The following is a 13,823-nucleotide window of genomic DNA, read 5'->3' on the forward strand; positions in this document are numbered from 1 at the left end:
CTGAGAATACAAACCTGTGTATTTGGCTTTGTTAGCACTTAAATATTATGTGGTAATTGTGTGATGTCTGCTGGAGTATGAACTTTTTAAAACTCGGCTCCATGCCCAGCATGGAACCCAGGAGTATGAACTTCTTCATTTTTTTTTTCAAAGATTTATTTATTTATTTATGATAGACAGAGAGAGAGAGGGGGGTGGGGCGCAGAGACACAGGAGGAGGGAGAAGCAGGCTCCATGCCGGGAGCCCCACACGGGACTCGATCCCGGGCCAAAGGCAGGCACTAAACTGCTGAGCCACCCAGGGATCCCCAAAGAGTATGAACTTCTTGAGGACTAAGACAGAGCTTACTCAGTAAAATGTCTTAGAGTTGAATGTTAACATTTGTCTACTCCAGGCATGGTGACTAACATGTCATAAGAGTTAAATAGAGCTCAGTATGAAGTCACTAATTAACCTGGTCTGGCAACAAAAGAGAGGAACAGGTTTCATTTGGTACGGGATGGAGGTAAGTGAAATTTTAGGTACCTTGAGCTAACTTAGAAACGTAGGAGGAGAATGAGAGTGTGCTATATTAGCAGGAAGGCAGAAGATAGCTCTGCTGAGGGCATAGCAGGCAATGTTAAATGCTACCCGCAAGTGATTCATCTTTTCACACTGAGCACTATAAGAGGTCACTGGGTTTGTCAAAAGATTATCAATTGTCCCTTTTTTTTTCCTTTGTGGTGGTAGAGGGGGACAGAATGTTGCCAGACTGCAAACCCTTAGGAAGCAATAATTTGTAGAGTCTGGCAAATGCAAGGATCATAGCACAATTAATTTAAGTGGACAGTCAACAGGGTGACAGACAGCACGAGCTTTGGGAAGGTGATCATACCTGCATGCTTCTCACCATTGCTACACCTTAAATGGATTCAGCCCATCCTATACCTGTGGTTAAGAGTTAAGGGGGGGGGGGGGGAGAGAGAGAGAGAGAGAAAGAGAGAGAGAGAGAGAGAGATCTACAGCAGGAAAGTGGATGCACTTTTCTTAAATGTACACTGAACCTTTCACGTGATTGTTCTAATTCACATGCATTTGAAATTTAAGACGCCAAGTGGATACATAGAGTCACTATTACCTTCTCTCTGATTAATTTTCAAATACATTTTAGAGCATGCTGGAAGTCTTCCTTTCCTAGGTCTGTTCATTACATTCTGATCACTTTCCTTAAGAGAGAACACAGCTTTCTGGCATTAAGTCTCCATGTGGCCCTTCCTTGGTTTTTCCCACGAGGGTCCTGGATATGCAGTTCCAGAATTAGATGGGAATTTGTGGAGGATGCTGAGGACTCCTGATAGGCTGGAAGTGGAGTTCTCTTTTATAGCCGATGCCCTCTGTCCCTAAATCCCCAATACAGATGGCCATACACTGGCCACCGCCTGTTTGTAGGTCCAATGAAACCGAATCCCAAAGGTGATGGGGAGAAAGATAAGCAGAAATTCCAGTATGCTCCTAAGTCAGCAGCACAAGGTGGTTTATTTTTTATTGCTTACGTGTCTTGGAGTTAATTCATGTAACTTGTTTTCAATCTCTTAATTTAATTACTTTTCTTGAAAAGATGCCTGGGACAAGGCCAACATAGTAGGGAGCAATGTCACCGGGTCAGGATCTGGAAACAAGCAGCTCTTATGGTTTTAAGGATGAAGCGCCAAGATCTTAAGGAACCTGAATTCCTGGTGAGCAGTCAAGTTCTTTAATCCGCCCCCAGCGGGATTCCGGCGGCTTAAAAGAAAGGAGGAGAAAGAAAAAGAAAATCTAAAAAAAAAAAAAAAAGAAAAAAAACAACAGAAAAACCAGACAAACAGAAAACCCAAGTCAACTAGAAGCGAACCCACCCCACACTTCCTCCTCTCTGAAGACAAAGGTCGCTCCCACCGCGGAGTCGCCCCGCGCACACCGCCACGGCCCGGCTGCGGGCCCCGGGTAGGGGGCGCGCGGACCCGGGCCGAGCTGCGCCGCCTGGCGGGGCGGGGCGGGGCGGGGCGGGGCGCGGGGCGCGGGGCGCGGGGCCCGGGGGCGGGGCGCGGGGCGCGGGGCGCGGCGGCCGGGCCGCTCCCAGCCCCGGGGCGCGCGGGGAAGCGGCGAGCGCGTGTGCTCGCGCGCCGGTCGGGGTCGGGCGGGGGCGGCTCCCGGGCGCCCGCTGCCGTGGTGGCAGGAAGTCCCCGGGAACTACAGATCGAGGCATGCTGGGAACATTCCCCTGCTCCTCCCAGGAAATGTCCTTTGTCCAGCCCTACAGGAAGCCCCAGTGAGGACTCAGCGGGGCAGCCGCCCTCCGCCCGCCGCGGCCGCCGCAGCCGCCGCCGCAGCACAGGGGCAGACGCGCCGCGCGGGGCTCCGGCCGGGGCGCGCGCTGCCCTCGCTCCCTCCGCGCCCGCCGCAGCGCAGGTAGGAGCGAGGCTGCGGCCGGGCTCACAGCCGCCCGGGCCGGGGTTGGTCGGGACCGACCGGAGCGCTGCGGGGATGGGCTGTGCGCCGGGGCGCGGGGGGCGGCGCGGCGGGCCAAGTTGTGCGGCGCTCGCCGGACCGCTGTCCGCTCCCCTGGGCGCGGGGCGCCCTTGCGGCCCCCGAGCCGGCGTGGAGCTCGCCCGGGGTCTGCGGCGAGGGGCGGGGAGGCGGCGGCGGCGGCGGCGGCGGCGGCGCGAGGGCGGAGGCAGAGCTGCGAGGGAGCGGGTGGGACCGTCCCGCCGACCACCGAAGGGGGCATCCGAGACCCTCGGAGGAACGAAGCCCAGGGAGGAGCTTGGAAGAGGCGAGGAGAGACTGGAGGGCTTTGTGTGCAGCTGCGGACAGGGAGCGAGTGTGCGTGCCTCCCGCGCCCGTCCGCGCCCCCGGCCCCACTGGAGGCTGCGGGTGGGGGCGCACGGCCGGCGCGGGGCCTCCTCGTGAAGTGGGTTCCCCCTTTGCTGCGTCCGCTGCCTTCTGGCCGACCCAGCATCAGCGGCTCGGGCTGCCGTCCGCCTGCCGTCAGCCTGGGCAAACGGCACAATACGCCGAGCCGGTGGGGAGGTGGCAGCAGCTCGTCCCCCTGGAGGGGCGCGGTGTAGCCCTGGGGACCCACCAAGCCCAGATGTCCATGTGTGCGGGTGGGTGGGTCGCGGGGCAAAGCTGGTACGTCCACCTAAGGGGAACACTGAATGGAGGCACGGGTGAGGCGCGTGTGTGGGCAGGAGAGGGCGACTCAGGTTGAGGGGGAGCAGCGGCCACGGGGCGCTGAGTGTACCCAAGGGCCAGGCTTAGGCCGGGCTTCCAGAATCGGGTTACCACTTCCTCTGGGACTTTCCACGATTTTCTCTTTTCCTGACTCTCTACCCCCACCCCCCCACCCCCGGTAGTGAATCACCCACCCCTTGCTACAGGAGCGCTAGGCTGGATTCAATTTGGTCACGTTGTGTCCCCGCCTTTATAGCGGACCTGTTCGTCCTTTACCTGTGGGGTGACAGGAATGCGCTGCATCCCCTCTGGCGTTCTCTGTCCCGGGGGGCCCGAGGGTGTGCTGAAGGTGGTTGGATAATGGCTCGCAAGTTAATCGTCTTCTAGGAGCAGTGATGGATGAGTGGGCAACTTCGAACACCGCCCAAGTTTTACTGCTGTATCTGAACTCACTTGCTTAAGGGGTCTCTGTTTCTCCTTTCTCCTCTTCCTCGTCTTTTTTTTTTTTTTTTAATGCTGTACCCAAATGGTTACCTCCCTCTCTTAAGAAGCCAACATAAGGATATTCATTAATGTGGAATATATTTTACAAACCAAATGAACCTTTAAAAATGCCACTTGAGTGGTGAGGCAGGAGCATCCGAGGTTCATGATAAAAAGGATGTAGGGCACAGAGCCCTGCGCCTTATATAAATGATTTGTAGGGGGAAACACTATCTGCACTGGTTTCTGTAGGACAGATGAAGTGTCTGAAGGTTAGGTAAGAATGGAGTAGGGGAAGACCCAGTTGTTCAGGCTGAGGGAATGAGGATGGCAAAATAAAGGGGAAAAGCTCTGTCAGTCTGGAAGATGATTTCTAGTTGGAACATTTTGGCTGTGTGTGTGTGTGTGTGTGTGTGGGTGCATGCAGGTACGCAGGTATGTGTGCCCCTGTTAGAGGTGGAGGCTGTTGGCAGGGGAGAATTTGATGTCAGAAGTCCAGCTGGGGCCCCAAAGAGAATAAGATGGCACTAGCATGAACCAAAGTCATAAATGGGGAGTCAGGCCACCCTTTACATCACACACAAAGGAAAACATTGATGGCCCTCAAAAACCACTGGGATTAACGAGGTGAATGAAAACAAATCACACCGAGGCAAACCAGCTGATGCAACTGGAGTGAGGTGGCAGGGGTGACCTCACTGAAGGTTGTATGACTAAGGCCCATGGACTTGCACCACATTTCCTCTCCCTCCCCCCAAAAAGCTCTTTGGATCTCCTCAGGATTTGCATATTTGCCTAATTTCTCGCATCCAGTTAAGGGAAGGAGAAAGGGCAAAGTTGATTATAAAGATAAGACAAAAAAGATACTGCCTGTTCATGTAGAATGGAACCCCTCCCCCCCAAATTGCAGTGCCATTTAAGGGGTCTGGCGAAGCTATGCCAATGCTATATAGGCTTTTCCTTGTATCTAAGATCTACTTCTTGGGACGCCTGGGTGGCTCAGTGGTTGAGCAACTGCCTTTGGCTCAGGTCACGATCCTGAGGTCCTGGAATCGAGTTCTGCATCAGGCTCCCCAGGCACTCTGCCTGTGTCTCTGCCTCTGTGTATCTCCCTGAATAAATAAATAAAATCTTAAAAAAAAAAAGATAATCTACTTTTCTTTTTTTTCTTTCCCTCAACAAGTTTCTTAGCACTGTGTAGTGTTAATATGCTCAGTAAAGCTACCTCTTTAGTTTGGCATGCAAAACCCTTCCCGGTTCTGTGCCCACCTACCTCAGTCCTCCATTGGAGCCTGGGCACCCCTAAATACCTCCCCATTCTTATAGCAAACAGCTCCTCATTCCCAGATGCCACAGATGGTCTTCTACCAGCATGCCTCCACCAGGTTGAATTCCATGCTTATTAGGCATCCCAGCACTACCTCTGATTATTTGTGGCAAATCCTAACCCAGCTGAAGTAGCAACCTTCTAGAAGTCTTCCCAGACCTCCCAGCCAGAATTCATCTCATTCCAGTGGTACTTTGTATCCTTTGGAAAACTCACTTCTCTGGGCTGCCTTGTGATAGCTGGATGTTCATTTTTCTCTCATTCTGACTGTAAACCCCTTGAGGGCAATAGCTCTCTCTACCCTGTGCTTTATACCTAGCAGTGCAGAACAGATGTTTACTTAACAAGCATGAGGAATGAGTGAAATAATTGAAAGAATGTATGTTTTAATTTATCTCTTTTCTTTCTTTCTCTCTCTCTCTCTCTCTCTTTAAGGATTTTATTTATCTATTCATGAGAGACACAGAGGGAGAGGCAAAGACATAGAGGGAGAAGCAGGCTCCCTGCAGGAGCCCAATGCGGGACTTGATCCCAGGATCATGACCTGAGCCAAAGGCAGGTGCTCAACCATTGAGCCATCTAGGCATCCCTCTTTGGTTTCCTATAAAAAAGGGATGAAGCCTTCTTCATAGACCTCTGAGGATTCCTTGCAGTTGTGAATGTAAAGCATCTGGTACATGATAGTCTGGTGCTTTTTCCTTTTGCTCCTGGATTAAGAGGCCCTAAAAGGATCCATCACAGTGTCTAGTACAAAGACATTCAATAGAATGTTGAATAGGTTCTTTGCCAGCCTTCGTTTTCAGACTCATACACACAGGGTATAGAATGAGACTAACCCCAGGTGGATAATTAGTGACTTTTTGCTGGCTCCTGGACTGAAGAAGGTGACTGTTCCCTCTCAGTTGTGAAAGAGAGATGTGCTTTCTAGAAAGCAGCACCACAAAGGCTGTCCTGCTATTTGCAGTGAAGCCACTGACATCGTTGTGTTGCTTTGATATTTACAGCCGTCTACCAGGATTAAAACGTGGTATATAAAAGTGCGAGGCAGATCAGACTCTCAGATTTTCTCCCAAGATGCTGCCATTTTGTAGTTCTCCGTTTAGCCCTAACTGGACGGTTTTTCGTGCTTCCATTTTATGTGATGGCAGCAACAGTTACGTGTATTAACTGTTGAACCAGGTAATTTCCATACATTGCCTCAATCTGATGTCTTACCCATTATTATCTCCATTCAAAAAATTGAGGAAATGGAGACTCAGAGGGAAGAAACTTGCTCCAAGTCCCAGATTCTGATCTGGAGATAGGCTGGAATTTGGGTCTGTTGACTCCCAGTCTTGTTTGGAATGGGTAGATCTTTGCTTACCCTGGAATAAAATTGCCAGGTCTCTCTTCTTTGAGATAGTTCACTTTCCAAATTTCCTACCAGGAACACTGGTGGGTTTTTAAACTCACCCTAGTGGATCTCATTCTGAGAGGCACTGGTTTTTTCATAAATTCATTATTCTTATGCCCTTAAACTCCCTTGGCCATCAGTTGGAAAGCTCTGGTTTGGAATCCCTAATAAGACCTTTGAGCACAGAAATGTTTGCCTGGAATCCTCTTCCCTTTGCCCTCAGCCTATCTGAATTCTTTTTCCTCCCTCCTGGCCAAATCTTACCATTTCCGAACCACCTTTCTTGACACTTCGGCCTTTCCTCTTAATTTTTTGCATTGTTTGAAATACCTGGAGCTCAATGTCTTCCTGATAAAAGCACACCTGAATAAGCCCCCACGCTGTTTGGGAATATTTACATCTCCCCTGCATGTGGCAGGAACCATATGTCCAGAACACAACCTGGCGTACAGTGGACCTTAAGGAACTGAATTGAGTTTAATAAATTGGTAATGACTGAAAATGTAGAAATGCAGACATGAAACATCATTTGCATGTTGACAGTTTGGGAGACAGTTCAGAGGAATCCTTTTCTTATTTAATTTTCATCCTTTTCACATGACTGCCACAAGCACCTTCTGGGGTGCCTGGGTAGCTCAGCTGATTAAGCATCTGACACTTGATCTCAGCCCAGGTATCTCACCTCAGGTCTTGATCTCGGGGTTGTGAGTTTAAGCCCCATGTTAGGCTCCGTGCCCAAATTAAAAATTGAAAAGAAAAAAAAAAAAAAGCACCTTCTGGAAATATGCCAGGGCAGACCTGTGTGTTGCTGAGTTTGACCAGTATGTGCTTGACTAATAACATCACTGCTATGTGATTGTGGTGGTTTAATGATACTGGGGAGCATGGGTGGGGCCGTTGTTTCAGCCCCTCCCCCCTTGATGTCATTCATCCCCATTTCTACCATTTCTAGGAAGGGCCTTTTTGTTACACATCTGAGAAAATCAGCCGCTTCCCTGCTTCTGCAGATAGGGTTGGGGGAGGCGAGAGGTAAGGCTAGGGTTGGGGAGGAAAAGAGTTCATTTTTTTTTTTTTTTTTTTTTGAGCCCTGGGAGAGTCCCATTGTTTGGGTGGGGTGTGGATCTGCACTTTATGGCATCATGTATTAGTGGGCATGGTAAAAAGATCAGCAGCCTCTGCTCTTGAAGTGGAAAAGGCTTTTTACCCACCACAGGGTTGAATCCATCACCCGAGGCTGACTATGCCGACCTCAAGGCTACATAGCATTTTGAAAGCCTGATTATAAAACAGCACACAGTGAGGTTATTATGAGCACAGGAGTTGTGAAAGGCTGATAGGACAGTTCTTGGGATTCCTACATTTGTTCAGCAAGTCTTCACTGTGTATCCGTAAGCTAGCAAGAGTGTTCCATCTGCATATGTGGAAAGGCCACCGGCAAGTCTTCAAGTGTCCCTTCCTGCAAAGGGTAAAGTATGCATCTTATAGCCCTATACGTGCAGCTTTAATTTGCTAAAATACATGTAGTTAGGGGAAGAGGGCCTACTTGTATTCAGAGAGGCATTCTAGATATATATTGTCTTCTAAGAACTTTATTAGATTCTTATCATAAATTAGAAAACTGGAACCATTCTTCCTGGGTTTTACTAATAAGAAATGTGGTATTTTTATCTCAGTGCTGTGCTTATTCATGTGGTTAGCACATCTTTGATGCTTGACAACACCTAGGTAGCACACTGTTGGAAGAACACACTTCCATTTGTTGACTTTTTTCCCTCCACACCTAGGAATCTTTGTGTATTTCAAAGCATCACGCTTTTCTTTTTTCCTAGTCTTTTTTCTCTTTTTAATAATCTCTCCAGTTGACAGTGATTTCTGGTAGCAGTAGGTGGTTTTGAAAGCAGTGCATTTTTTTTTTAAGATTTTATTTATTTATTCATGAGAGACACAGAGAAAGAGAGGCAGAGACATAGGCAGAGGGAGAAGCAGGCTCCATGCAGGGAGCCCGACGTGGGACTCGATCCCAGGACTCCAGGATCACACCCTGGGCCAAAGGCAGGCAGTAAACCGCTGAGCTACCCTGGGATCCTGAAAGCAGTACATTTTTAAGATTATTTCATTAGAATGTCAGCCCCACAGAGCAGAACCCAGAGTAATGTGTAGCACAAAATAAATGTTCAGTAGCTATTTGTTGAGTGAACAGTGTGTGAGTGTGTTACATTTTAAAATATTTCATTTTGATTTTTTCCTAATACGATGACATTGCCAATTTTCTACAGTGAGGTGTGCAAAAGGTGCATGCTTATATGTTATATAAGCAAAGGAAATATATATAATTTTTTTGAAGATAACCTTTACTTTTTAGAGCAATTTTAGGTTCACAGCAGGGTTGGATACAAAGTAGAGAGAGTTGCAGTGTGGCCCCTGCCCCTACATATGTACAGCCTCCCCCTTTATCAACCTCCCATACCAGAGTGGTACATTTGTTAAAATCCATGAACCTGTACTGACACATCATTATTGCCCAAAGCCCATAGTATATTTTAGCAATCAGTCTTGAGGTTGTACATTCCACGAGTTGTTTTTTTGTTTTTTACAAAGATTTTATTTATTCATGAGAGACACACAAAGAGAGGCAGAGACATAGGCAGAGAGAGAAGCAGAAGCAGGCTCCCTACAGGGAGCCCGATGCAGGATTTGATCCCAGGACCCCAGGATCACAACCTGAGCCAAAGGCAGATGCTCAACTACTGAGCCTCCCAAGCACCCCTCCATGAGTTTTGACAAATGTATCCACCATTCTAGTATCATACAGAATAGTTTCACTGCCCTAAAACATCCCCTATGCTCTACTTACTCATCCTTCTCTCCCCTTTAGCTCCTGGCAAACCTACTCTTTTTACTATCTCCATAGTTTGCCTTTTCCCAAATATCAGAGAGTTGGAGCCATACAGTATGTAGCCTTTTCAAATTGGCATCTTCCACTAAGGAATATACATTTAAGATTTCTCCATGGCTTTTCATGACTTGCTAACTCATTTTTTAGAAAATATTTTATTTATTTGAGAGAGAGATTGCAGAAGGGAGGGTCAGAGGGACAAGCAGACTCCTCGCTGGGCTGATCCCTGGGATCATGACCTGAGCCAAAGGCAGATGTTTAGCCGACTGAGCCACACAGGCATTGAACAGATCATTTCTTATTAGCTCTGAATAATATTCTGTTTTCCGGAGTACCACAGTTTGTCCATTCATCTACCGAAGGACATCTTGTTTCCTTCCAAGTTTTGATTATGAATAAAGCTGCAGTAAACCTCCATGTGCAGGTTTTTATGCATGGACATAAGTTTTCAGCTCATTTGTATAAATACCAAGGAGTGAGAGTATTGGATTATATGGTATGAAATGCTTAGTTTTGTAAGAAACTGCCTATCTGTCTTCCAAAGCGGCTATACCATTTTGCATTCTTAGCAGCAAGAAGGGAGTGTTCTTGTTCCTCTGCATCCTCACCAGCATTTGGTGTTGTCAGTGTTCCAAGTTTTTGCCATTCTAATAGATGCATGGTGGTATGTCGTTGTTTTAATGTGTAGATCCTTAATGACATATCACATTGAACATCTTTTCATAGGGCTTATTTGCCATCTACAGATCTTTGGTGAGATGTCTGTTTAGTTCTGTTGCCCCTTTTGATTTATTTTTTAAGATTTTATTTATTTATTTCAGAGAGGGAGAGCAAATGAGAGAGACAGCATGAACGGGGGTGGGGGGAGCAGAGGGAGAAGCAGGCTCCCCACTGAGCAGGGAGGCTGACATGGGGCTCAATCCTAGGACCTGATCATGACCTGAGCCGAATGCAGATACTTAACCAAGTGAGCCACCAGCTGCCCCTGTTGCCCCTTTTGAAAAATCAAGTAGTTCATTTTCTTATTGTTAGGTGGTAAGGATTCTTGGTATATTTTGGATAAGAGTCCTGTATCTGATGTGTCTTTTGCAAATATTCTCTTGCAGTCTGTGGCTTGTCTTCTCATTCTCTTGATATATATATATATAAGCTTTTCCTCTGTTTTTTTTTTTTTTTTTTTTTTTTTTTTTTTTTTTTTTTTTTTTTTTTTTTTGGTGAGTGTATGTGTGCCAGATCTATTTTAATGTAAAACCAGCTTACCCGAGAAATGAGAATTCCCATGTGAAACAAACCTAGAGAAATGCTCCTATTTTTTTTTTTTTTTTTTAATAAGGTAAATGTCAGTTGAATTCTACCAGACTGTGGCCTCAGCCTGGACCAGGTTGGGGGCAGTTGCTATAGGCACTCTTTTTTTTTTTTTTCTCAATCACAGATTTTCTTTTATTTTTATTTTTATTTATTTATTTTTATTGGAGTTCAATTTGCCAACATATAGCATAACACCCAGTGCTCATCCCATCAAGTGCCCCCCAGAGTGCCCATCATCCAGTCACCCCCACCCTCTGCTCACCTCCCTTTCTACCACCCCTTGTTCATTTCCCAGAGTTAGGAGTCTCTCATGTTCTGTCCATAGGAACTCTTTTTATTTGTTTCCCTACTCCCTACTGGGTACTGTGTGTATTGATTGAATTGGTAGTTTGGTAAAATATTTCTGGTCACCTATGCTCTGTAGAGCATGGACCCTTTTTACAAACTCCTTCCAGAGCCTATGTTTGTCTCATAGCTTAAAATTCCGGACCCTTAGGAGAAAGGTTTCTAGGCTGATGATTGTATGTAAGAGAGAAGAGAAATCAACACATGTGTGCCTTTCCTATAGTAGTAAGAAAACCAAAACAAGTACCAAACTCCTGAAAACTGCCAGAGAATAAGCTTTGGTCTGCATAGACAGGTTCAGTGTTAAATATCAATTTATTCTGTATTTGATTGTGCTTCAGATATGCCCTCCCCCAACCTCCTCCCCAACCAAGCAACTTCTGAAGTTATCAGTCTTTTTTTTTTTTTTTTCATCATTTAATTTCTGTTTGTTCCAGTCCTGTCTTTCCTCCAGTGGTGAGAAAGAAGCAGCTGTCCTGTCAGACTGGCAGAGTCTAGTGGCATTTCCCACCATAAACACAAACACAGCTCTGTGCCACCTCTGTTCTTCGCAGAGCTGAACTGAGTGTTAAAGTCTTGGAGTGGAGGGGAGGACTCCCAACAGGATAATTGGATGCAAACAAGGGGTGCTAGCATTTGGCCAAGGGATGCAGGATTCTTTTTTGAGAATTTTCTGTCTAACTTCTGAAGCTAACTAATCACCACTTTCTATCATGTCTACTTATTTAGCAGGATAATTAAGCATGCTTGGCTCTTGGTGCTGATAGGTTATTGGATCCCATTAGGGGAGCTAGGTTGTTTCCATGGCTCTGCCTTACCTAATGTGATCTTGGCCAGATCACTACATTTCCTGGTCTTGTTAGTTCTTCCTTTTGAGACTGAGGGAGAGAAATAAGTACACCTAATTTTATCCATTTCGAGAAATATTTGAGGGCTCCGTTATGTGGGAAGTAACCAAAATGAGTAAATCAAGATGTTCCCAACAGCAGCTGGCAGTTAAGAGGTGGTTGGGAGGGAGAACAAACAAGATACAAATTATTCTAACTCTGATTGTATTTTAAAAACTAATGTCAGACAGAATAAGATAAGGAAAACTACTTTAAAGAGTCATATGAAAAAAAAAATAGTCATATGACTGACAAGTTACCTACACCCCAAAGTTCATAGCAGTAATGTCCACAATAGCCAAACTGTGGCAGGAGTCAAGATGTCCTTTGACAGATGAATGGATAAAGAAGATGTGGTAGGGCACCTGGGTGGCTCAATAGGTTGGGCATCTGTCTTTGGCTCAGGTCATGATCCCAGGGTCCTGGGATCGAACCCCATGTCGGGCCCCTGCTCAGCAGGGAGCCTGCTTCTTCCTCTGGCTGCTCCTCCTGCTTGTGTTCTCTCTCTTTCTCTCCCTGTCAAATAAATAAGTAAAATCTTAAAAAAAAAAAAAAAAAGATATGGTATATATACAATGGAATATTACTCCTCCATCAGAAAGGTTGAATACTTACCATTTGCTTCAACATGGATGAAACTAGAGGGTATTATGCTGAGTGAAATAAATCAATCAGAGAAAGACAATTTTCATATGGTTTCACTCATATGTGGAATATAAGAAATAGTGAAAGGGATTATAAGGGAAAGGAAGGAAACCGAGTGGGGATAAATCAGTGAGGGAGACAGACTATGAGAGACTCCTAACTCTGGGAAACAAACAAAGGATTGCAGAAGGGGAGAAGGGTGGGGGGATGGGGCGACTGGGTGACTGGCACTAAGGAGGGCACTTGATGGGTTGAGCACTGGGTGTTATATGTTGGCAAATTGAATTTAAATAAAAAAAAAGTCATACGAAGTGAAATAATAATTCTCCTTGAGCACTAACAAGCATATAGGGTATGTATAGTTGTTATCTGTTTTATAGATGAAAAAACCAGGGCTCAAAGAGATTGAGCAACTTGCTTAAGGTAATAGAGCTAAAGGCTGGATTCATACAGGTGGTTAACCACTACAGATATTGCTTCACTCAGGAAAGGAGAGACTGCATCACGCTGTTTCTCTCTGAGGAGGTAGAGCATGGCTAAAAGAGGAAAAACACAGGTGCCTTCTGGGGAGCATAAAGCAATCCTTTTGCCTGGCATTAGCCCATTAGAGGTCAGGGAGCAGTAAGAGAGTCTTGAGCTATATTGTTGAGGACTGGGAGTTTGTGCTGCTCTGAAGAGTGGCAGAGTCAATTAGAGGTTTAGGAGCAGGAGAAATAAATGCAGTGGCAACTATGTTTAGTTTTTTTTTTTTTCCAATATTTTATTTATTTAAGAGAGGGGGAGAGCAGAAGCTGGTAGAGGAACAGAGGGAGGGGGAGAAGTAGGCTCCCCATGGAGCAGCGATCTCAGGACCCCAGGATCATGACCTGAGTTGAAGACAGACGCTCAACCCACTGAGCCCCCCAGGTGCCCCAGCACCTATGTTCTAAGACTGATCCAGGGGTGGTGTGTAGGTGCATGTAACTGGTAAGATGTTACGGCAGTGATAGTGGCCACAGGAAAGAAGTAAAAGGAAGGACGAAGGACTGGGCAGCCAATTTGATTGAAAGGGATGACGAAGGGCCAGACTCCAGGGTTTTGAGCCTCGCGGTGAGTAAGGACAGAGTGGCATGAAAAGAAACGGGCACTGTGAGGAGCCAATTTGTAATGAAGATTCGGGAAAAGAACTGTTTCTTGGTGTGACAAGGGTCAGATACATTATAAATGGAAATTCCTTTAGTCTTCAGAAAGACCTTTCAAGGTCACTTGTTTTTCTCTTATATAGATGAGGAAAACTATGCCTCAAAGAGATAAATAAATGTCTCAGGGGCATACAACGTGTAAGTGGCAAACTTCTACTTGAACCC

At 46.4% G+C, this 13,823-nt stretch overlaps 1 protein-coding gene across 2 annotated transcripts in view; it reads left to right on the top strand.

The window, feature by feature from the left end:
- Positions 1–2,139: 2,139 nt before the first annotated feature.
- ZNF697 (zinc finger protein 697) overlaps positions 2,140–13,823 on the top strand; it is a 30,539-nt gene continuing 18,855 nt past the window's right edge. The window contains exon 1 of one of the 2 annotated variants that reach the window (XM_077842644.1): positions 2,140–2,428. The gene's annotated coding sequence lies outside the window, so the exon portion shown is untranslated. Of the gene's footprint in view, positions 2,429–2,694; positions 2,843–13,823 lie in introns of those variants that run through there. The other variant, XM_077842645.1, reaches the window with a different exon arrangement.

Source organism: Canis aureus, chromosome 12, assembly GCF_053574225.1.
Source record: "Canis aureus isolate CA01 chromosome 12, VMU_Caureus_v.1.0, whole genome shotgun sequence".
NCBI lineage: Eukaryota > Metazoa > Chordata > Mammalia > Carnivora > Canidae > Canis > Canis aureus.